This window comes from Heterocephalus glaber, unplaced genomic scaffold (genome assembly GCF_053883595.1).
Source record: "Heterocephalus glaber isolate CG9 unplaced genomic scaffold, H.glaber_assembly_v1.0 deba00001729, whole genome shotgun sequence".
NCBI lineage: Eukaryota > Metazoa > Chordata > Mammalia > Rodentia > Bathyergidae > Heterocephalus > Heterocephalus glaber.
Window position 1 is genome coordinate 2,154,171 of NW_028258440.1, and position 26,757 is coordinate 2,180,927.

Genomic DNA, 26,757 nt, shown 5'->3' on the forward strand with positions numbered 1-26,757 from the left:
CTGAGGTACAGCTGCCAAAAATTTCTTCCCATATTATAGGTTGTCTGTTAGCTCTGTTGGTGGTTTCTCTTGCCTTGCAGAAGCTTTTTAATAAGATGAGATCCCAGTTGTTGATTTTTGTGTTAGTTCCTGTGCTACTGAAGATTTGTTCATGAAGTCTTTTCCTATGCCAAAGTCATTGAGAGTTCTACCTAACTTATCTTCCAGCAAGTTTACTGTTTCTGCCTTAATATTTAGCTCTTTAATCCGCTTTGATCTTAGTTTAGTGCACGGTGATTGGTATGGGTCTAGTTTTAATCTTTCGCAGGTTGAAATCTAGTTTTTCCAACACCATTTATTGAACAGGCTATCTTTTCTCCAATGAGGGTGGTTGGCTCCTTTATCAAAGATGAGGTGGCTGAGTATGTCTGGAGTTGTTTCTGCATCTTCTAATCTATTCCACTGATCTTTGGGTCTGTTTCTTTGCCAGTACCATGCTGCTTTTATCAAGTAGCTTTGTAGTATAGTTTCAAGTTGGGAATTGTGATACCCCCCCGCCATATCTCTGTTGCCTAGAATTGCTTTTGCTATTCTAGGTTTCTTCTGCTTCCAAATGAATTTTTGGATTGTTTTCTCTAGTTCTGTGAAGTATATTGTTGGAATTTCAATTGGTATTGCATTAAATCTATATAGTAGTTTTGGAAGAATGGCCATTTCACGATATTGATTCTTTCTACCCAGGAACAAGGGATATCTTTCCATTGTCTTATATCCTCTTCGATCTCCTTTTTCAGAGTGCTGTCATTTTCAGTGTAGAGGTCTTTTGCTTCCTTTGTTAGGTTGATTCCTAGATATTTCATTTTTTTGGATGCTATTGTAAAAGTAATTATTTCCCAAATTTCTCTCTCAACAGGTCTGCTATTTGCATGTAAGAAGGCTATTGTTTTTTGAGTTTTGACCTTATATCCAGCTACTGTACTGAATCTGTCAATTAGGTCTAGAAGACTTTTGACCAAGATTTTTGGGTCTTCTGTGTAAAGTATCATATCATCAGCAAATAATGACAGTTTCATGTCTTCCTTTCCTATCTTTATTCCTTTTATTTCTTTCTCTTGTCTAATTGCTATAGCTAATGTTTCCAGAACAATATTGAACAGGAGTGGTGATAGTGGGCATCCTTGTCTTGTTCCTGATTGTAGCATGAAAGTTTTCATTTTTTGATCATTTAGTATCTTGTTGGCTGTTGGTTTTTCATAGATAGCCTTAATCAGGTTGAGATAAAGACCCTGTATTCCAATTTTCTGTAGGGATTTTATCATGAATGGGTGCTGGATTTTGTCAAATGCCTTTTCTGCATCTATTGAGATGATCATATGGTTTTTGTCCTTGACTCTGTTAATATGGTGTATTACATTTATTGATTTACGAATGTTGAACCACCCTTGCATCCCTGGGATAAATCTGACTTGGTCAAGGGGTATGATCTTGAGTATTTTTGCATCTATGTTCATTAGGGAGATTGGCCTGTAGTTCTCTTTTTGGGTTGGGTCTTTCCCTAGTTTTGGAATCAAAGTAACACTTGCTTCCAGGAAAGAATTTGGAAGCCTTGCTTCCCTTTCAATTTCCTTGATGAGTTTAAAGAATAATGGCTATAGTTCCTCTTTAAACATCTTATAGAATTCAGCAGTGAACCCATTAGGACCTGGGCTTTTCTTTGTTGTTAAGTTCTTTTAAATTACTTTTTCAATTTCACTCATTGTTATTGGGGTGTTTAGAATTTCTATATCTTCTTCATTTAACTTTGGCAGTTCATACTCTAGGAATCTGTCCATTTCTTCTGTTTTCCTTTTTATTAAAGTACAGGTTCTCAAAGTAGGTATTGATGGTCCTCTGAATTTCTGCTGGATGTGTTGTGGCTTCACCTTTTTCAATCTTAATTGCATGGATTTGAGCCTTTTCTTTCCTTTTTTTGATAAGGTTGGCTAAAGGTTTATCAATTTTATTTATTCTTTCAAAAAAACCAGCTCTTCAATTCATTGATTTTTTTTTTTGTATCATTCTCTTAGTCTCCATTGCATTGATTTCTGCTTGGATCTTTATAATTTCCTTTCTTGTATGAGCTCTGGGTTTGTTATGCTCTTCTTTTTCTAGGAGCTTGAGGTTCTGCATCAGATTATTTAACTGAGTTCTCTCTGTTGTCCTACTATGGGCATTCACTGGTATGATTTTCCCACATAGAACTGCTTTCATTGTGTCCCATAGATTCCTGTATGTTGTATTGGCATTATCATTTACTTGTAGAAACTGTCTAATTTCTTCTTTAATTTCCTCTGTGACCCATTGGTTCTTCAGGAGGGTGTTATTCAAATTCCATGTGTTTGTGGGTGTTTTGTGGTTTCTTATGTTATTGATCTCCAATTTTATTGCACTATGGTCTGATAATATACAGGGTATAACTTCAATTCTTTTACATTTACTCAGATTTACCCTATGAGCTAGCATGTGATCTATTTTGGAGAATGACCCGTGTGAAGCTGAAAAGAATGTGTATTCTGTTTTTGTGGGGTGGAACACTCTGTAATCATCTATTAAGTCCCTTTGTTCAATAGCTTGGTTCAGTTCTAGAATTTCATTGTTAATTTTTTTCCTAGATGATCTGTCTATTTGTGATCGAGGGGTGTTGAGGTCCCCCACTACAATTATGTTATTGTTTATTTGGCTTTTCATGTCCATTAATATTTGTTTTGTGTAGTTGGGGTCATTCGTATTTGGTGCATAAATATTTAAGATTGTTATCTCTTCCTTTTGGATTGTTCTCTTCACAAAGATGTAGTGACCATCTTTGTCTCTCTTAATTAGTTTTGGTTTGAAATCTACTTTGTCTGCAAATAAGATTGCTATCCCTGCTTTTTTCTGGGTTCCTGTCACGTGGAGAACTGTTTTCCATCCTTTTGCTTTCAGTCTATGAATTTCCTTTTGAGTTAGGTGTGTTTCTTGTATATAGCATATTGCTGGGTTTTGCTTCTTAATCCATTCTGTCAGTCTGTTTCTTTTGATTGGTGAACTGAGGCCATTAAAATTTATAGGCATAATTGAGAGATATTGACTCATTCTTGCCATGATGTTTTATTGTTGTTGGCTCTTTTATTTCTTATTTTTCCCCCTTTCCCTTTAGAACCTTATCTTGCTTGGTGTCTTCTCTCTGTTGACCCTCATGGAATTGTGACCTTCATTGTCTTTTTTTAGGATATTGCATAAACTTGTTTGGAGTGCTGGTTTGGTGTTCATGACATTTCTCAGGTGTTCTTTGTCGTGAAAATATCAATTTCCCCATCGATTTTGAAAGATAATTTTGCCGGATACGACAGTTTAGGTTGGAAATTATTTTCTTTTAGGGCTTGAAATACTTCACTCCAGGCTCTTCTTATTTGAGAGTTTGTGTTGAGAAGTCTGCTGTGATTCTGATGGGCTTTCCTGTGTAGGTGATTTGTTTCTTTTCTCTAACTGCCTGTAGAATTTTGTTCTTCTGTTGGTTTTCTGGGATCTTGACTATTATATGTCTAGGTGAAGATTGTTTTTGATTGTGGCTTGGTGGATTTCTATATACCTCCCTTATCTATGTGTCCAATTCTCCACCTCTGTCTGGGAAGTTTTCTACTATTACTTCTGTGAACATTTTTTTTTATGTCTATTGTACTTTCTCCTGTTTTTCTGTGGACTCCTATGAGTCTTATGTTATTCTTCATCTAGCAGCTGTTGGACTGATTTCTCGTGGTCCCTTACTATCTTTAAGAAATCCCTGTTTTCATGGTCCTTAACCATGATCCTGTCTTCTATATCTGATATTCTGTCTTCAGATTCTCTTAGTCTGCTCTGCATGCTTTCAATGGAGTTTTTAATCTCCTGAATATCTGTTTGAATCTGTTTCATGGATTCCATTTCTTTCTTATGTTGGGCAATCATGGTTTCCATTTCTTTCTTGTGCTGGGCCTTCATGACTTCCAGCATGTTTCTGATCTCATCTATTTTCTTATCTGTTTCTGCTCTAGAGCCTCTAATCATGTCTTTCACTCTACTCACCATCTCTGTATTTATCTGGGAGATTATTTCTGCAGCCTCATGTATCTGCTTTGTTACTTCCTGTGCTATCAGTTCAGGGTGTCCAGGTGGTTGATTATCAGACTTTCCCACCTCATTTCCCCCAGAATTTCCTTTTTGTGGTGTGGAAGCCTGCATTTGTGCCTTGCTTAAATGTGTTCTTATTTTTGTTTTTGGTACTGTCCTTGGTTTAATTCCTGGGTTGATGTTTAAAAATTGCTTAATGCAGGTATCTTTGTTGCTTGTTTTTAAAACCCTTGTGGAATGCTTGCTTTTCAGAGGTGTCTTCCAGATATGGCTTGTGTTTAGGTTTTGAGACTCTAATGACTCTGAGGCTATTTTATTTTCCTTACACCAGGAAGGAAAACTGATTAGATCACTCACAACAAGTTAGGCCAAATGATACATTCAGCAATACCATAGCATAAAGCATATCTTAGAAAATGACAATTTGTGGTAGTTATTAATATATCACATTTTCCTGTGAAGTATAATCCCCTGTGCCTTTGTAGTGTGGGACCAGGTAGCAGAAGAGCTGGAATGCGGGGTGGGGGGAGTGGAACTGGGCCTTGCAGGCGCCCTCACGGCTAAGCGGAGCGCTGGGTGGAGGCAGGGCTTCAAGCTGCTCCTGGGTCCTCACTGTGGCATGGCCAGGAACCGGGACACAGTCGAGGAGCTTCATGCTGCTTGGCTTACCCGTGGAGAGGAGCTCCGGATGGAGGTGGGGTCCAAGCCACTCCTGGGATCTCACCGTGGCATGGCCAGGAATTGGGATGCAGTCAAGGAGCTTCACTCTGCTTGGCTTACCCATGGAGAGGAACACTGGATGGAGGCAGGGCTCAAAACTGCTCCTGGGACCTCACTGTGGCGTCAATGGAGTTTTTAATCTCCTGGAAATCTGTTTGCATCTGTTTTATGGATTTCATTTGTTTCTTATGTTGGGATTCCATCCTGTTCCTCAACTCCTCTATTTTCTTATCTGTGTCCACTCTAGATTTATTAATCATTTCCTGTACTATGTCCCCAATCTCTGCTGTTATCTCAGAAATTATTTCTGATTTCATTTTTTCCAGATCCTCTTTCGTTGCCAGTTTGGAGAGTCCAAGTGGCTGAGTATCAGATTGTTCCATCTCATTGCCCTTTGGGTTTGCCTTGGGTGATCTGGAAGTCTGCTTTTGAGACTTATTTACGTGTCTTCTCATTTCAACAGATGCAGCGCGCTCTGTCTTGTTTTGAGGTGACTTTTTGCTCTCCCACTGGTCTTGAATTCTCAGCAAGCCACCGAACAGCTGCTTACCAGTGAACTGCTGCTCACCAGTACACAAATTCCTGGGTTCAGAGTGGTGGCCTTCTGGATCCCTGAGCTCACCTGTTGTCTGGGTTGACTTCTGGCTGGGGCCTGTGCAAACTTGGGATGGTATCAAGCCATGCCTCTCTCTGGGGCCCCTATGTAGCTTTTGTCTGGGAGGGCCTTTTGTTCAGGGCTGTGCACCCCAGTTCCTGTTGTCTGCACAGGCTTTGGCTAAGGTCTCCACACATTTATCAATGGTATTGGGCAAGCCTCTGGGTATTGCTTGTGTGCCTGTATAGCTCTTCTCCAGGCAGGTCCCTGGCTGTGGCCAATGGTATGGCGGGCCTATGGCGGAAGCCTGCATGCCTGTGCAGCTCCTTTCCGGGGGTACCCCCAACCTGTGTGGTAGCACAGCAGCTTCTGGGGTTGTCGTGGACCCCTGACTAGTATCTGCCTGCAGCCATGCCAATCTGGGACACACAGCTTCTCCCTGGGATCTGCAGGCACTTACTGATAGAATGGTGGGGCCTCTGGCGGAAGCTTAAAATTAAATCTTAATCGTACCCCTTTCTTGGAATGTGAGTCTAGTTGGACAACAAACCATAGAATAAAAATATATAAAGTTAAAAAAAAAAACAACAACCCTAAGGCTAACTATAGAGTCCATGCATGCTGGGAGCTGTTCAGGTTGGCTTCCTTTTTTTTGGTAACGGGAATTGAACTCTGGTCCTTGTGCTTGCGAGGCAGGCGGTGGAACCACTGAGCTAAATCCCCGGCAGGTTGGCTTCCTTATCTGACAAACTATTGACAATGACAGGGTAGTCTGTCCCTCCAATTCTGGCCTCAAAGATCTCAACATTTTAAATTTCTTCATACTTTTTCTTCTGATTCTTGCCATGGTTTAACTTTATGGCACTGCATTAGTTGTTTTTTTTTTTTTTTCCAGTGATATACTGTCCACTTTTCTACTTAAGGCCAAGGCTTAAGATAAATAGGTTGTTGCTACTTATATTTGCTACTTAACCTAGCATCTTGCTAGAACTTTATGTCTTGCAAGGAGAGACCAGAGAGGCAGAAGACAATCCCTGCCATAGTGAAGCATAGTCATTTTAGAGGACAGGATTAAAAAGCATGAAACAGCTGACAAAACAAAAAGAATGCAAGAATGTGCTGGATGATGTGGTGTAGATATTAGGTGTAACTGGGCTAGACTATGTCTGTGTTCTTTTCATAGATTAGTCCCGGTTGACCATTGCATTTCTACGTTTCTCAGGGAGGGACACCATAGCAGAGTTCAGGTCCCCAGTTCACCAAATGTGAATTTCTTTTCAGTATGAGAACTACTTCTTTGAAGAATGTTCCTAAAATGAGTTCTAGTCCCATGATGCTTGTGCATGGAAAAGATGCTGTGATCAAATAGTTCATTCTATAGTTTCCTCTTGGAAATTTAAAACATATTAGTATGTGAAAAGCTATGCAGTTTTGAAACTCTTTTCCTCAAAGTCCTCCACCTTTGAAATTTTGGTTTGATCATAATATTAACCAAAATGATGTGCCTGCAGAGCCCTTATTTCATAGTGGATGTCTCATGGGCCTTGTGGCAGAACACACATTGTCCAGCAGTGATTGTCAGCTCCCTCATAACAGCAAAATGCATGATTTGGTTAAAGTTTTGTCAGCTCCTGGACCTTCCAGACTAGAGTTGAGCAGGAAGTAATAAAGAGAAACTAGCCTAAGATATTCCAACAATAAGCCCCTGACTGAAACAACCTCCTTGTATGGTTGATAAACATTTTCCCTCTCTTAAGGGAAAATCATGCACAGAAACAAGCACAAATAAATAATTTACCAAGCTGTAATATGCTATAAATAACAAGCCTACTAAATAATGAATTAACCCAACTGCTGAATCATAGGTAAATGTCTCTTGTAAAGCAGCATTTTTATGGCTGTTACAGCTTAGTTAATATCCACTCATACTTCATTAGGACGGTTCAGGTGAAGCATTGGGGTAATAATCTGGATATATTTGAAAGTGTTATAGCACAGATCAGGAGCTGGGACACAGCTTGGGAAGCTGCCAGGATCCCTGCCTTTTAGCCAGAGCACTAGGGGTGATTATGCTGGGCTGCACTCACATCTTTCCTCCACAGGGTTGGTCTGTCCACTTCCTCAGTGCAAGCCTGAGATGCTGAGAAGGATGTGTTTCTGACACCAGAGAGGACGTCCTCTCTGCAACCATGAGCAATGGTGGAGGCAGACATGAAGGAAGGGACACAGATCACTTTGACCTACTGAACAGTTGATCCACCATGTCTTCTGAGATACCATGACATAGGCACAAGGGTCAGGAGCTGAATTCATAGTCATTCATATTTTCTGTGGCTCAGTTACATTATGTGGGGACAATAATAATACCTATAGCCTAGGATTATTATGAAGATGAAAGAGTTTGTATTGTCAAGTGCAGGAACTTTGGTTGCCACATAGCAAGTGCCTTTTTTAGGGCTGCATTGGGGATTGAACTCAGGGCTTCCGCACTAATATACATCCTTTTTCATTTTTTTTTTAAATTACGAGGCAGGGTCTCACTGACTTGACCAGCCTGGACTCCAACTTGCAATCTTCCTGCCTTGGCCTCTCAGAGTGCTGGAATTATAAACCTGTACCACCTTACTTGGCTAAAGCAAGTGCTTTTTAACTGCTAGCAGTTTGGTTTGTTAGAACCTGACTGCTACAGATGCTTTAGTATGGTGTTCTCCAGCCCTGTTGCCCTTGATCCTGAAAATTGGAGACTATGGTTGCAGTTCATTCAGATGTGTCCTCTTGCCTTCAGAGTATGAGAATAGGGAATAGAATATGTGATTTCATTAGAGTCAGAAAAAAAAAATTCTTTTTGGTACTGGGGATCGAACTCAGGACCCTGCACTTGTGAGGCAGGCAGCGGAACCACTGAGCTAAATCCCCAGCCCAGTAAAAACTTTTTGATGAACTGTTATTAAAAGTAGGAAATGTTTCTTTATTTAAAAAGAATGCTACATATTTTTATTAATGAGAGCTTGGGAGAGAGGTACTAATAATTATCAGTCAAATCACTTTAAAAGGAGATCTGAATTTTATAAATAAGCATTAATTTGGAAATGGGCACTGTCTTAGTCACTTTCCTCATTCCTGGGACACAATACCTGACATCAACAACTTAAAGGAGCAGAGGTTTATTTTGGCTCATAGTTTCAAAAACTTCAGTCCATGGTTGACTGGCTCCAAGGCAGAAACCACATGGTCAAAGGGTTGGCTGCAGAGGAAATCTGCTCAAGTTATGGTGGCCAGGAAGCAGAGAGAGAAGGAGGGAGGTATATCCTTCCAGGTCATACCCCAGTGACCTGCCTCAAACCAGGGTCCATTTTCTGACAGCACACTCAGCTGCTGAAATCACCAGTATATGAATCCACTGATGAGTACAGCACCCCCACGACACAATCACCTTTCACAAGCCCTATCTCTGAGTGCATGAGAATTTGGGGGGCCATTCCTGATCTAAACCATAACCAGAACTAATGCCAGAAAGATGCTGCTGTCCTCATTCAGTGACACTGGACTGAGGAGGGCAAGATCAGCATCCTCATTATTCCAGTTCATAGAGGAAGAGTTAGAGTAAATGTCCCAGCTAGTGTGCTGCCGTACCAACACTGAAGATCCTACTGTCAACCTAATGACTACTCAATTCTGGTTGAAAGGAAGGGCAGCTCAGTCCCTTGCTCCAACTTGTGGTTGACTACAGTCCAGTGATCATACCATATTACCCTAGATATTCCTATTTATCACAGGAGCAGGCCTTCATGCACATGCTATCATAAATTTAGCTCATTTTAATGAATCTCAACGGAAGCCATCTGAAGCCACGTTTGCCCACACCTCCCTAGATAGTTCTGATATTTCCTTGCATGTTAGTCTCATAGTTTGATCTTCATCCTGTTCCCCTTTCCCACATGTTGCATGAATTTCTTTGGAAGCCTACAAGGAAAAGTACTTTTCCATTCTTTCTCTATCCCCTGCTTTCAGAAATCTGTGGGTATCATTTCTTGTCCCCTGGCTGCCCCGTCACGGGATTACCTGTTTGCCGTAACTTTAGTATTAAACTATAGCAAACAGTGCCAACTTTCCACACTTTGAGATAGGAGTGATCATTTTGACATGGGACTTGCCTTTTGGGGCCTTTCATCTGTGTGTTTTGTACAAAGACAGCAGCCAGGAAACAGGGGGCCCTTGGCCTGATAGAACTGGATTCTCAAAATTTTTTCTTAAATGCCTGGCACTATGAGGCACCTGCTTACCTTCAGTAGAGCTCAGCTTGGGAGGCTCAGGATGCCTAGTACGGCAGTCAGTCTCCATTGTGCCTTCTAAGAGAAGGGAAGAGCCACCCCTGCTGCCTTGCAGCCTTCTTCCTTGGGCCTTAGAGTGAACACTTCACAGCTCACAATTAACATTTTGCTAAGCCCCCTTTTCACGCTCATCCCAGTGAAGTGGAAAGAAATACTGTGGCGTGACATTCACTTTGACAAAGCTCTTTTTTCTTTTCTCTACTTCTCAAGAAAGCCTAAAGAAATAAACAGTTGCTAAGTAACTGGGTGGGCTCTATCAGTGCACATTGCTGCAATATTAGCATTAAGAGCTTGTGCTACCACATTGTCAGCAGCTTAAACTAAAGGAAGGAAGGAGATGCTGGAGAAGGCTCTCCTATAAGCTCATTATTGGTCAGGTCAAGAGCTTGGCCCCAGGAATGCCAAGTGACCTGGAGGATTGCTACAGTTCTGTCTCTAGGTAAGAAAATGGAAGAGAAGATTTTTTCCTAATTCTCTTATTTTTCCAAAGGAGATTATTGATTTGGAGCTCCATTTTTCATCTCCAATTATTTCAGAAAGGTCAACCCTTGAGAAAGCATAGCTCACACTCTTAGTTCTCTGAGGACTGTGTTTTATGCACATCACGAGCAGTTGGTGCTACCGAAGGGGTCTGGATGTCTTCATGCCCTTGTGTGCTCCTGGCCCAGTGTTCCAGAAAACCTACAAAGCCAGACCTTCTATACACATAATCAAGAGGTTGCACTGTTTTGTATTTAGTTTTTTCTTGCCAGCATTTTCATTTCAAAGCTAGGTGAATCCCAATTTAGCAAATCTCCATTAGCAATATTTACTTACCTTCTAAATTCACATGGTTACACCTTGTTCTGCTTGCTAAACAAAAATGCCAAACTTCAACTAGTGTTAAGGAATGCTTCTTCACTTCTAGTTTAAAGGCATTAACACTTAGGACAGTGGATAGAAAGGCTCTTTCCCAATACCACTTTGCAACATAGTCTAAATCATTCATAGTGGCCTAATCCAGCCATCATGCATTGGTTCTCAGTGTGCGGACAATGAAGGCATTACTGACTTTAGACTTGTTTTCATCAAATACCTCATTTTATATAGAGTTGGGTATAGAAAAAAATTGTATAAAAATTAATGCAGCCTGGGACATCCTTTGTGAAGGATACATTGAAAATACATCTTAAATAAAAATCCAGGAAATTGTCCCTTCTGTCTTTCACCTGTCAGTATAAGCAATAGAATTCTATAGCCCATTCAGTGGCATATTTAATTAAGCCACCTATTTGCTGAATGCATTGGGGGTTGGCTGGCAGTGCTTTTCACTGCTGATTTGGATGACAAAAGATATGGTGAGATATTCAACAGTCTAATGGAATGGAAAAAAAACCTCCCAATTGGTCACACCTACCTATTTCTCTTGGCATGTTGCATTAGCTCTGATAATACAGAAAATAGGCCTTCTTTTACATATTGAGAAAGTCAGTGAACACCAACCTCTTGGCTTTTGCACTTCCACAGCGGTCCCTGACCGAGTTTTGCACACATTTGCATTACAGATAAATAGAGATTTAGTTGTAGGTGGGAAATTTTACCATGTAATTTTCAAGAGGAAAAAACCACCCAGGTGCTCATTTTAATGCTAATGGATGACAATTCCTTCCTGACCATTATTCTTTATTTTGGTGGGAGCTATTGCCTGTCCTTCATGGATATTGTTAGTATTAATGACAGTTATGGAATGTTTACCTGATGCTAGACCCATGTCAAAGCATTACATGTATTCTTCCCAGAAACACTATGTTGTAGAGGCAGTTATTGTGCATTTTTTGCAGATGTGAAAATGGAAATTCAAAAATTGTTAAAAATTGGTTGTGTGGAGTCACACAACCAGGAAGTGACAGAATCAGGTTTGGAGCAGAGAATTCTTTTACCCTACAGCCCATGTTCTTAACGACTATGCTTCATTGTCTCTCTGGAAAGCCAGAAGGGTTTGTCATCTTCAGTACAAGCATAAATAACCAGGGATGGGGACACAATAGTTGTGGGATTACATATGGTTTTGGAGTCTCTCTTAGGAAACCAGGGATTCTTCACCTAGGTCTGTAGGGCCTTGGTAAATTCATAAAGCCTTTAAGCTAGAGGCAAATGTATGTGTAGGTATTCTGGGGAGATGAGCCAGAGTTTTCATTAGTTTTTTGAAGAAATTCATGGCACAAAGATAGTTAATAACTTCCATAAATACCTAAAGTGCATACAGCCAGGCATACACATAAGCATAAATATATATTCCTGAATATAAACAAATGAATATTTCACGAATATAAGCAAACTTACATGATTCACCTCACACTTAGAGGAGGTAGGAAACTGAGGCTAAGAGAGGGAATTTACCCAAGATTACAAAGCTAGTAAATAACCGTACTGGGATTTGAAGCCCAGAAGTCTAGCTCTTTAATCACTTTTCACTGGACGTTCCTTTTTATTCATTTGTGTATCTCTCAGCACAGTGACTGACACACAGTGGGTGTTTATTGATATTTGCTGAATTGAATTGATTTGCATACTCTCAGCTCCATGTAGATTTTCTCTTAGGAATCAATCTCAAAGATTTGAAACCCATGGTAGGGCCTCTTGGTTGGATGAATGAGAAGAATCAACATGGTCAAAAGGTAATTTTTCAGGGTTTTTCAAGACGGGTGGTTTGGCAAACGCAGGTATTTTGCTTTCAATCGGGGCTCCCCGAAGGGCTGTGGCACTAACTTCCAAGCCCATTCATCTCCCAACTGCTCACTTGACTGTTCAAATCAGCCATAGGGTACCCCCTGACTGGGCTAAGTAACTTTGGTGGCTTCAGGAATCTTTGTGGCATTTCTGCTCTTGATTACTATGCGTAATTCTCTCAAATTTGTTGCATATTAGCATGATTTAAATCTACGTAGTATGTCAAGTTTATTGAGGGGAGGGTGGAAGGGAACAAAAATTCAGTTCAGCTGCCCCAGTACAAGTTGACTGTAGTTGAGTTTCTAGGATGGAGCCTTCTTTAAAATCGGAACAATTGGCTGTGATTATGAAGAGTGCCTGATGAATTGGCGAGCTGGTAAGTAACAAGGTGGGACAGGTCGGGTTTTTAATCACCTTGATTACATGTTCCAAAGTTTCACTTTGTGGCCTCCACTGCTCCCCTAATTTTACCTGCTGTGATCTTATTTTACTTTTCATTTTATTTTCTAATCACTGCCCATTAGAGCCCTGAGTCCATGCTGGTTCTGTGCCTGCCTCTTGGCCTGATGGGCCTCTTTGTGTCAATGCATAGAGCCCAGCTGGTGGCGAGACTTCCTAGGGCCCAGAAGCTTCAATACTTTTTGTTGGCAGTGAAGTCCAAAGTTACTAAGTTTGCAGTTGGGTTTTCTGAAGTTCAGGAGCTTAACATTTGATCTCAAAATTGATATTCTTTTCCTAAATTAGTCAGAAGCATAAGCTAATTATAATCCAGGAAATATTTGAAGAAAACTGACCTCCAGTCGAGCCCCTTGAATAAACTGCAGACTATTTCTCCAGTAATTAATATGCTTCTTTTATTTCCTTTGAGGTGAAAAAGAGTTGTTGACAATGACTCCCCACTCATTTGGTTCAAGTAGCGAATTTCATACCTGAAGACTAATTACAGTTGTGACACCACCTTTTTCCTTTTAGGCCTTGCACTTGAAGAACTTGAAGCAATTTATAACCTTTGAATCTTGAGGGCTAGTTTAATCTATTCTGGGAAGCATAGCAGTGAATATTGTTACAGGAAATATAGTTAAATGTATTCAGTTGAAGTCCTATTAATTTGAAAGGTAATAATTCAGACAGAGGAAGGAACAAATTTGATAATTCTATGATGAGAAGATAGTAAGTTGGCAAATAGGACATACTTAGAAGTGCCAGTTCACATGGAAAAACCTGGTAAGTACGTACAAATTGTTCTATTAATAGACTTTTAGGATCTGAAGCTATGTAGTATGACTGTTCATCACTCAGAAAACATTTGTTGAGCAATCTGTGCACTAGACCCTGAAGATACAATTTTGTTAATAATAGCTTTATTGAGCTATAATAAATATACCATTAATTCACTCATTTAAAATGTTCAGTGGTTTTTCTAGCATGTTCAGAGTGTGAAACCATCACTATAGTCTCTTTTACAATATTTTCATCACCACAGAAAGAAACTTCATTTCATTTAACCATCATTTATCAATTCTCCTGTTACCCTCAGTTCTAGGCAACTCATCTGGAAATATAGTTTTGACTAAAACACTGGAACATGCCTTTGAGAGGTTAACACACTATCAAAAGTGACATCAAGAGGTAAAGCACACCTATCATAGCAGTATAGATTCTTGATAATCATATATAATCTTCCCTTTGACATATAGGAAACTGAGGCCAGAGGTAGTAAGTGATTTGCTTTTGGAGCCAAGACTAAACCTCATGTATTCTGCCATCTTATCCTGCTGCAGTGTTACTTATAGTACAAATTATAGAGCATAGTGACAGTTAAAAATGTGGATTCTAGAGCCAGACTGTGTGTATTTGACTCTTTCCTCTACCTTTTATAGGTGATGTGACTGACCTCACGCAAGTTACTTAATCTCTCTGAGCCTCAGTTTCCTACTTTGTTGAATTAAAATAATAGTTATAAATACCTTATAGGACTGTTGAGAAAATGAAATAAATTTATATATAAGTACTTAGGTTAGTATTTGGCACAGAATAATCACTATATAAGTGGTTGCCATTATTTCTTATATAGTTATTGAATATGAAAACACATTTTCTTATATTCCAAAAATGCATTAAGTATTTATTCTGCAGGTTTTAAATCCTGAAAGTCCTCATACATGGCTTCTGTTCCATTTGTGTCAACACATATTTGTGAGTGTTACGTGCTGGGTATAAAAGATGTTGAGGACAGAATTGGTACACTTAAGAAGTTCGCAGTAGGACAAAGAGGCAAGTAAACAGATACATGTAGTCATAAATCAAGGGAAGCAACAGGAAATGTCCCAGGTGAAGTGTCCATAAAGCACAGAGAGTGTTGGAAAGGCTTCGGGGAGGCAGTGGCATTTTATTTGGGTTTTGAAATGTGAATCAAATTTTATCCCATAGAGAAGGATGACAGAAGGCATTTCAGGCTAAGATAACAGCAAAAGCAGAGGAAAGAAAGTATTTGTACTGGGCTGGGCATCCTAGCACATGCCTGTAATCTCTGCTACTCAGGAGGCTGAGGTAGAAGGATCACAAGTTTGAGGCCAGTCTGAGCAACTTGTGAGACCTTGTCTCAAAAATATAAAATAAAAAGAGCTGGAAATATAGCTCAGTGGTAGAGCTCTTGCATAGCATGTTTGAGGTCCTGGGTTTGATCCCCAGCATCACAAAAACAAAAACAAAACATATCCTAGAACTTTTCTTTAGAATGGAGAAATTTGAGGATCTATTTTGACCAATGGGAATGAGTTAGTAAAGAGGCAGAGTAAGGGGAGAAGTTGGGATATAACTGATACAAAAAGAACTTGGAAGAAGCGGGAGAACACAGAAGCAGGACCAAAGGAGAAAAGGTTGGCTGTGGACTTACATGAGCCCTTTTGCTGAGATGGAGTGAGGAAGGGAGAATGAAGAGTGGCACAAATTCTGGGCTTTCTTCAGCAGAGTCTCAGGCATTTGTGATTAGTTTTTTCTTTAATTTAGAATTCAATACTGGTTCTAAGAAACTTTGCTTCTTTTATACTCTATAAAATTCTTACGGAAACAACAACAAAAGCCAATCAAGCAAACAAGGAAACTACTTAATTTATAAGTGGAGAAAGGACTTGAATAAACATTTCTCTCTCTTCCTGTCTCTCTCTCTCTATCTCTCTCTTTCTGTATACACACACACACATACACACATTAAACATATGAAAAATGTTCAGTAATTGATAATTTGAAATAGGAAGAAAAGGTCCAAAGGGGTAGGGGTAGTAGGAGGGGAAGGGGAAAGGAAAGGAGGGAAAGGAAAAATTATGAGAAAAGAAAAAAAATGGAAACAAAGTCTATGTAAATAGGGAAGTGTGGAGGGGGTGAAGAGTGCACAGGTAATGGGGAAAAAATAAGAACCAAGATACATCATGTACAGGTACAAGCACCCAATGATAAATGTAAATGTATTGTATACCTAAAATGTACCAATAAAAGAATTTAAGGGAAAAAATGTTCAGGATAATTAATTACTAGGGAAATGCAAATCAAAATCATAATGAGATACCACTTTACATCTAATGGCTCTTTTTGAAAAAAATGAACATAAGTATTGTTGAGGATGTGGAGAAATTTGAAGCCATTGTGCACTCCTAGTGGAAATGTAACATAGTGCAGCTACTATGGAAAATAGTATGATGGTTCTCCCCAAAATAAAAAATAGAATTACTGTGTGATCTAGCAAGTCTACTTCTGGATATACCCCCAAAAGAATTGAAGGCTGGGCTTTGGGCAGCTCTCCGAGAATCCATGTTCACAAGAGCATTATTCAGAGTAGCCAAAAGGTGAACTCCACTCCAGGTCCATCAATGGATGAATAGATAAATAAAATCTGGTATATAAATGCAATGTAATATCATTCAGGGTTAAAAAGGAAGGAAAGAAATCCTGATAAGTGCTACAACCCGGATGAACCTTGAAGACATCATGCTAAGTGGAAAAGGCCAGTCACAAGATGGGAAACACTGTATGGTTCCCCATCTATGATGTAATCACAGTAGACAATTTATAGGGACAGAAAGTAGAATGGTGGTTGCCAGAGGCTGGGAAAGGAGGGTGTGAGGAGTTATTTTTAATTGACTATGGACTTTGAGTTTGGGAAAATGAAAAATGATCTGGAGATGAATGGTTGCGTGACAATGAATATACTCAATGCCACTGAGATGTACACCTTAAAATAGTTCAAATGGTAAGTTTTATGTTATGTATATTTGTCACAATAAAAGAAAACCTCATAGAGATACCCTTTAACTTGCCTGAGGTCTCCTGAGTTATTCAGTTATTCACTGCTGGCAGCTAAGACGTTCAGGGTAGACACCATGTATAAGAGCTCCCTCCCAGCAGAACTGTGATTCCAGTTCATGTGCTGTACCAGTTGGTGCTTCATTTTCTTTTTCATTGCTGTGTACACCATAGTGAAATGGCGATCAAACCTGAGTGCGTATGAGAATCAATTACTCGGAGAATTTGTTAGAAATGCAGATTCACACAATCACTCCTTCCATTAAACTACTTTGGTAGGTGTCTCAGCTTGTGCTGTACAATAAACCACTCCAAAACTAAGTGACTTAAAACAACTATTCATTATTTAGTATAGTCTATGAGTTGGCTGGATGGATCCTCTGACCTGGGCCAAGTTTGTCTGATCACAGCTAGACTCACTCAGCTGCAGTTAGCTAATAATCAGGAGTTGGCTTTTCTAGGATGGCTTCAGTTGGGATAACTTGGATCTGCTCCATAGCCTCTCATCTTTGAAAAACTGAGCCAAGGGTTGTTTTCATGGTGTGGGACGAGTCTAACCAAGCACAACCAATCATGTAAGAGAGTACATGGAAACGCAGAGCAACTTTTCAAGTCTCTGAAATTCTATTTGTCAGCATCCCATTGGCCAAAGAAAATGACATGGCTGAGTTCAGGTTGCTGGATGGGGTTACAAAGTTAAAGAGCAAAGAAAAAAGCTGTAGAAAGGTCACTGACTGAGGCCACTAATGCACTAGTGTTAATCTACTACAGTATGATGAAGGAAAGCCAAAGAAGCTACATTCTTATTAAACACCCCAAAGTGATTCTGATGCAAGAGATCCACTGATAACATTTTCAGAAATACTATTCTAGTGTCCCTCAGCACCAATATTAGAACTGGCACCATGAAGATTCAGAAAACTGAGTTGTGAGTGGGCAGCACTTATTCTTTTCCTTAGTTCCACTTAATGATTTAGGCTGCTTGATCTCTCAAAGGCAGGGGTTTCAGCTAAAGCTGTGTCTGTTTTTAAGACAATCCCGTATAGTCATTACTTGGTACTAAGAACAATGCAGTTGGATTAAAGCTGACATATTTTTCAATGCAGGTCAGGAAGCACTGTTGGCTTGTTTTGCATTGCTTGTTACAATATATGCTCCTGTTCTGGGGAAGCTCATAGTAATGTAAATGAAGCATCAAAGTGGTTTATGGAGCATGTGATAGGATCATAAAGTTGAGGCTGTTGCCTGGATGAGACCTTTCTTAGAATAGTAATCCACGCAAGGAGAATATGAACAGGAAAGAAAAGAAACTGTAAGAATCAACTCCAGCTGTATTTAATCAGTTGTGTCAGCAAGATTAGAGATATACAGGTAGGGCCCAAGCTCTATAAAGGCAGGAACCATGACATTCTTGTATTCCTGATACCACCCACAATGGCTGTCACAAAGTCAGTGCCCAACATATACCTGGTGAATGAATTTCTGGAATCCACCCTCAGAGACTATGGCTGAATAGATAAATAGTATTCTTCACAGTGTTGTCTCTGAACCATCTGCATCAGAATCACCTATAGTTTGTTTAAAAAAAAAATGACGTGCCTGTGTTCTACCTTCTACTTCCTGTGCTTGGTGCCACGAAACCATAGTTTATACATTTGTGAAACGTGAGAATGGATGTAGCTATTCCTAATGCAATCTTCTCTGAGGGTGGTGGGGTGATTCTCATTCTCTACGCTTGTCTCAGCAGAGAAAGCCACTTGAGGGAAGTCCAGTGCACTGGCTTGCGAGCCACCACCTTGAGAGTCACATCTCTTAGCCATTAAGCTTTAGTGTCTGCATTTATCATTTTTGGTGCATTTTTTTCTAAAGGACAGAATTTAATACTACATTATCATCTTCCTTATTCTAATGGATACGAGTTGTATTTTTTGTTGTTGTTTTTTGTGATGTGGAAGATTGAACCCAGGGCCTTCGCACTGAGACATATCCCTAACTCTTTAATTTTTATCCTGAGACAGGATCTTGCTGAGCCATTAAGTTGATCAGGCTGGCCTCAAGCCTGTGATTCTCCTGCCTCAGCCTCCCAGAGTGATGGGATTACAGGCATGCTTCACCATACCCATCAATGAGTTGAATCTTAACCCTGAAAGCAAGGATAGGTTCCTGGAATTCTGTAACATATGCAGTGTGATTAACAAATATGGTGAATGATTAAATTCACCATAAAGTAAAGGGTACATTGGTACTTTACCTACCAGTAAAGGGTACATTGCCATCGATTCCCCTCAAAAACTCCTCCTTGCTGTGAACACACTTATCCTACCATTCCTGCTACTTTCTGAAACAGCTCTGGAAGTCGTCTTTCATGTATGTCTTTAGTTGTGCTGTCGTGGCTGCCTCAGAGTCCTGAATCAATTCAAAATGTTTACCTTTCATGGTCATTTTGAATTTGGGGAAGAGCCAGAAGTCACACAGTGCCAGATCTGGTGAGTAAGGTGAATGAGGACACACTGTAATACTTTTATGAGCCTGTGTTTCCATTGGATGGCACCCAGCACCAACATTCGCCATATTTTTAAAATCATGCCTTGCAAAGGTGAAAGAGAACTTCCAGAACTGCTTCAGAAAGTGGAAAGAGGGGTGAGATAGGTGTGTTCAAAGTGGGGGGCTATTTTGGTATATTTGGTATATTTTAATGGCAGTGTGTTTTTTACTGTAACACATTAAAAAATTTGAACATTCACCATATATTTTAATCACCACTTGTATCATTTGTCTCCAGAAGTCCTTCTTTCCCCCAGTGTTTTTGACAGTGTGGATTTGCCAGCTGCTGGTATTTGGCAAAAAGTAGAGCCATGGGGCTGGGAGTATAAGGAAATGGTGGTTTTTAAGAGTAGAGAATCTCTTTCATCCATGGTGTTCAGTTATTTGACTTGCTTATATTACAGGCAAATTTTGAAATATCAAAACAATTGGGCACTCATTTTCCTGTTAGGAAGAAAAGCAAGTTAGTTTAAGTATGGAAGGTGACTTTTGGAAATGTGAAGAGACGTTTTAGGGGAGTAGTTCAGGGTTTGAGTGGAACATCTCTCTCTCTCTCTCTCTCTCTCTCTCTCTCTCTCTCTCTTTTACTGGGGATCAAACTCAGGACCTTGTGTTTGCCAGGTAGGCGATGGAACCACTGAGCTAAATCCCTGGCCCTCTCTCTCTCTTTTTGTATATCTCTCCTGTTTTTGTTTATGCTGTATCTTACTCAGATCATGATTTTCATTCATCTGCCTGATCTTCTGGACAAGAATGTAGAGAAAGTGATTTTTTTTCCTGAAGTACTGGAAGGGCAAGATTTCCAGATGAATAGGGAAAGACTGCAGGGACCCTTGCTAGACTGACAGTGAATGCACCAAGCTTGCCAAGTTTGAACCGTCTGGCAGTCTGGGGAGCCTCGTGTGCTCATAGAGACGAGGATTCAGAAGCCTTCTCTTGGGGAGCAAATGGTCTAACATTGATGCTGAGTTGCTGCCAGCCCTCTTTGGAGAGTGCACGCAAAAGCTCTCTCGGTTGTGATGGTTGTGACGTTACTTCCTGTGAGCCTTGCAGTGTGGAGCTGTTTCACTCTAATGGCCAGCACCCTCTGCCCCCAGTATCCTTTTGCATTGCCTGTACTTTGTCCAGAACCATGGGCAGAACCATGACTTCTGTATTCCTAACATACGTGCTTCTCATAGTGAAGAATCTATCAGTGATTTCTTGAATCGTTTCATCTCTTCTAAGGTGTTAACATTTTCAATTTTGACACACCAAGCAATTTTGCCTACTCTAACATGAGCTCAATAGTGACAGCAATTGAGTAAAGACAGAAGCCAGCCCCTGTAAACATGAGGCCTGCCACTGCTTACTGCCCACCCCCAACACTCATTGCCATTCATCTCTGCTTATCTGGTTTTGGCTTTCTTCAGGCTCCCTTTATTATTTTATCTCAGCTAGTATGAAAAGAATCAAGTGTTTTCAATGTTTTCTTGAAAATTTAATAAAAATCAAATTTCAACTCTAGATTTTAACTGAATTGTGACTGTTTTAGCTCATTAATTCATATCCCTGATATTATTTTCATTTGCAGCCATTGTATTCTTGTCTTTCTTGGGCGAGATTTCGCACTGTGGGGCAGTTAAATGAGTGCGGAGTTGGAGATGCCATTCTGGAATGGTAAGGGATGGGTCATGGAGTCAGTCAGATGTGGTTCTAATTCTGACTGTACTACTTCGTAGTCTTATAGCTTGAGCAAGTAATTTCAACTTTTGTGTGACTCAGTTTCTTCATTTTTAAACTAGTCCCAAACTTATATGTTAGTTTTGGAAACTAAGAAACTCCATTTAACTTGCTTAGAGTAATCCCTGGTCCATATCATGAGTTCAAATGGCATTATATGTAATTATGATTGTTTACTTATCCTGTCATTTAGGAACAGTACAAGATACCACACAGTATATCTTTAGGACAAGAGTTGGCAAACCATGACCCACTCACACGTCAAATCCAGCTTTACCTATGACCCAAAGATGATTTTCACATTTTTAAAAGGTTGATAAAAATCAAAAGAGGAGCGCTACTTTGGTAGGGAGAAATTATATGAAATTCAAATTTAAGCCTCCATAAGGAAAGTTTTATTTGGATGCAGCTGTGTTAGTCAGCTTTTAGTCACTGGGACAAAATACCTAAGAAAAACAACTTAATGAGGAAAGATTTATTTTGGCTCATGGTTTTAGAGGTTTAGCCCATGATAAGCTGGCTCGGTAGTTTTAGACCTGTGGTGAGGTAGAAACATCATGGGGGGAGGTGGTAGCAGAGCACACTGCTTACTTTATGGGAGGCCAGGAGCAGAGAGATAGGGAAAGAGCTCAAGAGAAAGGGGCCAGGGACCAGATATAGTCTCCAAAGTCACACCACACCTTCTGAAAACCCTACCTCTAAATACACGAGAGTTTTGGGGAACATTGTAGAACAACCATGCTCATTCAATTATGTATTGTCTATGGCTTTTGCTCTACCCCACAGTAGAATTTGCTAATTGTGACAGAGATCCTATGGCCTGGAAAACCTAAATATTTACTAACTTACTGACCCCTGCTCTAGGACACCTACATGTGTCTTTGGAACATCACTGGGATGGGTAGTTCAGGAATAACTTACAGATTATCAGTGCTACCCAAACCGTGTGTGTGTGTGTGTGTGTGTGTGTGTGTGTGTGTGAGAGAGAGAGAGAGAGAGAGAGAGAGAGAGAGAGAGAGAGAGAGTGGTGAATTCCAAGGGAAGGAAGATGAGGCTTTTGTGGCATTTTTAGCTAAGGGTTCACTTTGTGCTTTTGAGAGATCTGGAAAAATTTAAGAGGGGCAGTATTGGTTAGATGAGTTTACAGGTTCTCTTGTTTTCCTTTCCACCATCAGACCCTTTCTATAAGGAGGAAAGAATGAACAATTAATTTCTCTGTCTAAAATAGATTGTTTTATAGGATTCTGAGGTGTTGCTATTGAATGTGGCATACAGAGGCAAAGTCTGATCTCAGTTAATACCACCATAACACCCTGTTCTTCCCCCAAAGGCAATTTCTGTAGAGAAGTGTAAAATCTTAGAATATCAAGAATGGAAGGAGTCTTGGAGATGTGAGGGGATGATATCCATTTTAATATCTCCTTGCTGATGTAGATACAATATCCTGTTTGAAGGCAAAATATTGCATAATAAACAAGTCATATTCCAATCTATTCATCCAAGATGGCCTTTAGTGGGTGTTTATTTACTAGAATTAGATTTGAATACCAGTGAGATATTAAATTTCATATACTTTACAAAATGTGTGGCCACTGAGACGCATGAACATATGCCTAGATTTGAATTGCAGGGGGTGGGGGTGGAGTGATCCTTGTTTAGGAACTTGAGACTGGACTTCTGGCCTTCAGATTCACCTTTTATCTGGCCTGTGGCTCTGATGAAATGCCTTTTGGGTAGAATGAGGTGTACATGGGGCAGAGGAAAGGTGAGGGAGGTCTGGAGCCCCAGCCTCCAGGGACAAAGTGTGTATTTGGTTGAGCTGTGCAGAACAGCAGTCTGGGTGTGTGTCAGGGGGGAGATTGAGGTGGGAAAGTGTCAGTGGGAGTGGTGAGAGACTGGCTTGCCAAAGGAGGATGGAGGGAGGAAGGAAGGCTGGAGAGGAGCTGTTGGGCCAGATCTTGCCAAGAAGTTCGCAGATCCTCTGACTTCTCCTCATCTTCACGCTGCTGGTACTTTAGGCTTTCCCAATTGTGGGACTGTAGGGGATGATGGACTGTTTAACATTTGACTTTCTCATCCTGTGCTGTAGACTTTTGGGTACAAGCAGCAGGCCAAACTGACAAAACCAGCAAAGGCCAAAGGTGGCCCCATGTGTACAGAACTGATACTCCAAGTTCACTAGGTATGCAATCCACTAAACAGTCCTATCTCACATCCTAATGTTTCCAATTTGAACCTTCTTTACAAGAGTGTCCCCATCTGCCTTAACCCTGTAGTTTGCCCTTTGCCCTTTGTTTTTATCCCCTGGGAAACAAACAAAACATCTGATGTGGATGGTGCCAATTAATAGCTATGTATACCAGAATGTCCTCTTTGTACACTGCAGTGGTGGACTTTCTATTTGATGAGATTTGTTTGGATGTAGGGCAGTAATCTGCCTAGCTCAACAAGCTGCTTTAAAGAAGAATCAACTGGAACGTCCAGACTACCATTTCAGTAGAACACCCAAGTCAGTGCCCTCTGTGTTGTGAATGTGTTTAGCAAGAGAACAGCAGTAGGTCTGGTTAAAGATACGGACATGCAGTATAATGACTTCACCCAAGATGAGGCCAAAAAGAGCTCCAACTTCTGGGGGCAATTGTTTCCTCAGGGCTACGTGGTGTGTGGTATCCAGGAATCTGCACACCTATTCAAGGCAGGGTTGTAATTGATGGGTGTGGGAATGGACATGCCATACAAGAGACAATCATGGCACTGTCACTGAGCTGGCATGTTGAGGACTGCCAAAGAATTGTTCAGCTTCCCAAACTCAGGGACAAAACCTTCGTGAGAAGATTGTATGTCAAAAGTCTTTTGGCCATATTTAGTTACTAGTTACAGTTTTATAACAGGTATAGGCTCAAAGGTGTAAATAAAGCCAGTTGTTTTAGCTCAGCATCGATTTTCATATATAAATTATCAATACAGTTTTGATTTAATAAAAAAAAAAAAAGCTTGCGGTTTTGTTTCCAGTGGTGGCAGTTACACAGTTGGCCAGCAAGGGCCCTCTGTTTTTAGGCTATCTCTTTGTACAGGGAAGCATGCATCACAGTCACAAATGCTATCATTTTTTCAGTACTTAGTATGCACCAGGCGTTGTGCAAAGTATGCAAACATTATCTCATTTAATATCACTGATAACTTCATAAGATGGATATCTATTTTATAGATGAGGAAACTAAGGCCCAGAGAGCTACTTATCTATGACGGTACCTGGGAATTTTAAGGAATTCTTACAATTCTAAAGAAGATCTGACTGACTTCACACCTTATGTTCTTTGTACCATGTCTGTAAACTTCTATAAACTGTTTCTCTCAGAAGGGTGTCTAGTAGGCATCATCTTGCAGATGTGGCAGAGCTGGAGAACTAGAGATAAAGTATAAGAAAATAGAAACGTAGGTCAAAAGGAGGAAAGTAGGCAAAAAGTCATGATTTGCTGGGACACTAGGAAAACGGAAGAGAGGAAGTTCTAACTAGTAAGGAGCCAATGAAGGGGCAATTAAGGAGAGAAGCTGGTTGCTTATCTAACCCAGTAGAGAGCCTCATACCTAGAAGGATCTGCACACAATGTCCTTAACTGGACAGGTCTGCCCTGTCTGGACTTCCTTAAATTCTCCTTTCACCTGGCTACCTTCTCATGGCTGCAGTCAAGCAACTCCCATGCACAAAGCCACATGTTCCTGGAGAAGAAGGGAGTGAGATGGGGAGATGAAGTGCATCAGTGAGGATGTATCATCAGGCCTCCTTTAGTCCTAATTCTGATCATCATCTCATAGACCTGAAGCCACTCTCTCTGAGATGGAGAGACTTTCCTGTGACTGGAAACATCACAATGGCTTAATGGAGTACTTTTGTGCATGGAACACTAGAAGCAGAGGCAAAGGTGGATTCCTAGTGCTCCACTGTGCCCTTGGGCTTAGAGCACCAGGGTGAGTTTTCTTCACCTGTTATTGATTGTCTTTGAAGTATTAGTTAGCTCTCCAGAAGGTGAGCAAAGAGTCTTCTAGGGGGAACAGCTGCTCTGCTCTATTTTTTGACTCAAAAAAGTTTATTTTGGAATGAAAGTTTATTTTCCTGGGAAAGTGCTACTACTTTACAGTCTCCCCCTCATCTATGAATCTGCAGAGAAAGCAAGCAGCCTTGCTGCAGAAGCAGACCACAAACGGCGGAGACAGGGAAAAGATGCTTTGAGCTCTCTTTAAGTCAGAGACAGCTGACAGCAAAGGTAGGGCGATGCAGACCTGTTGGGATCTGTTAACATCACTGTGCTGCCCAAGTTCAGGCGAAAACAAGAAGCAGATTACATAAATGACTGCCATTACTTTTGCTTTGTTTTTCTTCTCTCATTTGATTAGTTTTCTGTTGGCTATAGCAACATCATGATGGTTTTCTACAGTACTATGTAAAGCTTTCTTCATCATCATCACCAGCCTTTCACACACACACACACACACACACACACACACACACACCCGTTAACAAGCTGATTTCTCTAATTATATCTTTTGCAAGCATTTTGTATTACAGGCATTGCTAATTATATTCATTCAAAACAGGCCCCAATTAAAATCTATAAACCCCTTAAGGCTCTAAAAAATCCCTAACATCCACCTTACAGCTTAGCATTAATATTTACTCTAGAGAGGAAAAACATCTCATCCTGCATTTATCTGATGAGTCGCTTTTGTTATTGATAAAAAACCCAATACACATCCTTAATTGGATCCCTTAGGTATCAATGAAAAAAACTATTAGTAGAATTCTTCACTTGCCAGGATGGTTCCATAGAGCACTCTAGAACCATCCTTTGTTTCAAATCCTTTGTGGCTGTACACATTTAATATGTTCCTTCTAACTACTGTGCTGTGAGCTTCGCACTGCTCCACGCTCAAGTGCAGGCAGTGGAAGTTCTCTGGAACAGCGGAGGTCTGCAGCATGCACAGAACCTAAGAGATGATGATTTCAGTCTCTCTTCCATGCTGAGCAAAGGGAGGAATGAAACAATAGCCACTTGGCACCAAAATACTTTTGACCTGGGGAGGTTGACTGTTGCAAGTTTACTGTATGATCTATCAGAGGGCAATCCTGCCAAGTTCTCTTTTCAAATAAAAGATATTAATATTTTCCATACCTTATTTCATAATCAGTATTAAATTTTCAAGGCAATAAAACTAACCAAAGAGTCAAATGAATCCAACACAAAGGAAAGGAGGCAGAATTAGTAAGCTGCAAATGGGGCCGAGTGTGAAAATAGAATATTTGTTAACGGTAGGATGTTCTTCCCGTGTGTTCATTTCTATGGGAGGCCTGAACCGAGCTTATGTGTCATGTGCTGCTGGGTTTGTTCCTTGAAACATCAGAATCAGGAGTCAGGAACAAGTCAGGCCCTTCCCCCTGTGGTGTTGGTATGTTTCTAGCGATGGGACTATCCATGTAGTCCACCTAGCGCCCATAATGCAGGCCAATGTATGACAGAAGTCCCCTGCACTGCACAGGGCTATGAGACTGAGGTAGGCATGTGGATCTGGGGTAGCAGAGAAGATGGGCAGCAGTGAGGTGCTCTACAGCAATGTTCTGGAATATTCTAGACTCTTCAGACTTGGTCCTCCCTCATATCCCTCTTGACCTTCAACTGCATTGTCCATTCAATTCAACCTTTGCCAGCAGGTAGAGAGGACAGTATTTCCTATAAT

General features: G+C 40.4%; 1 protein-coding gene across 2 annotated transcripts in view; it reads left to right on the top strand.

The window, feature by feature from the left end:
* Hs6st2 (heparan sulfate 6-O-sulfotransferase 2) overlaps positions 1-26,757 on the top strand; it is a 308,229-nt gene that overhangs the window by 123,774 nt on the left and 157,698 nt on the right. The gene's annotated exons all lie outside the window — the stretch shown is intronic.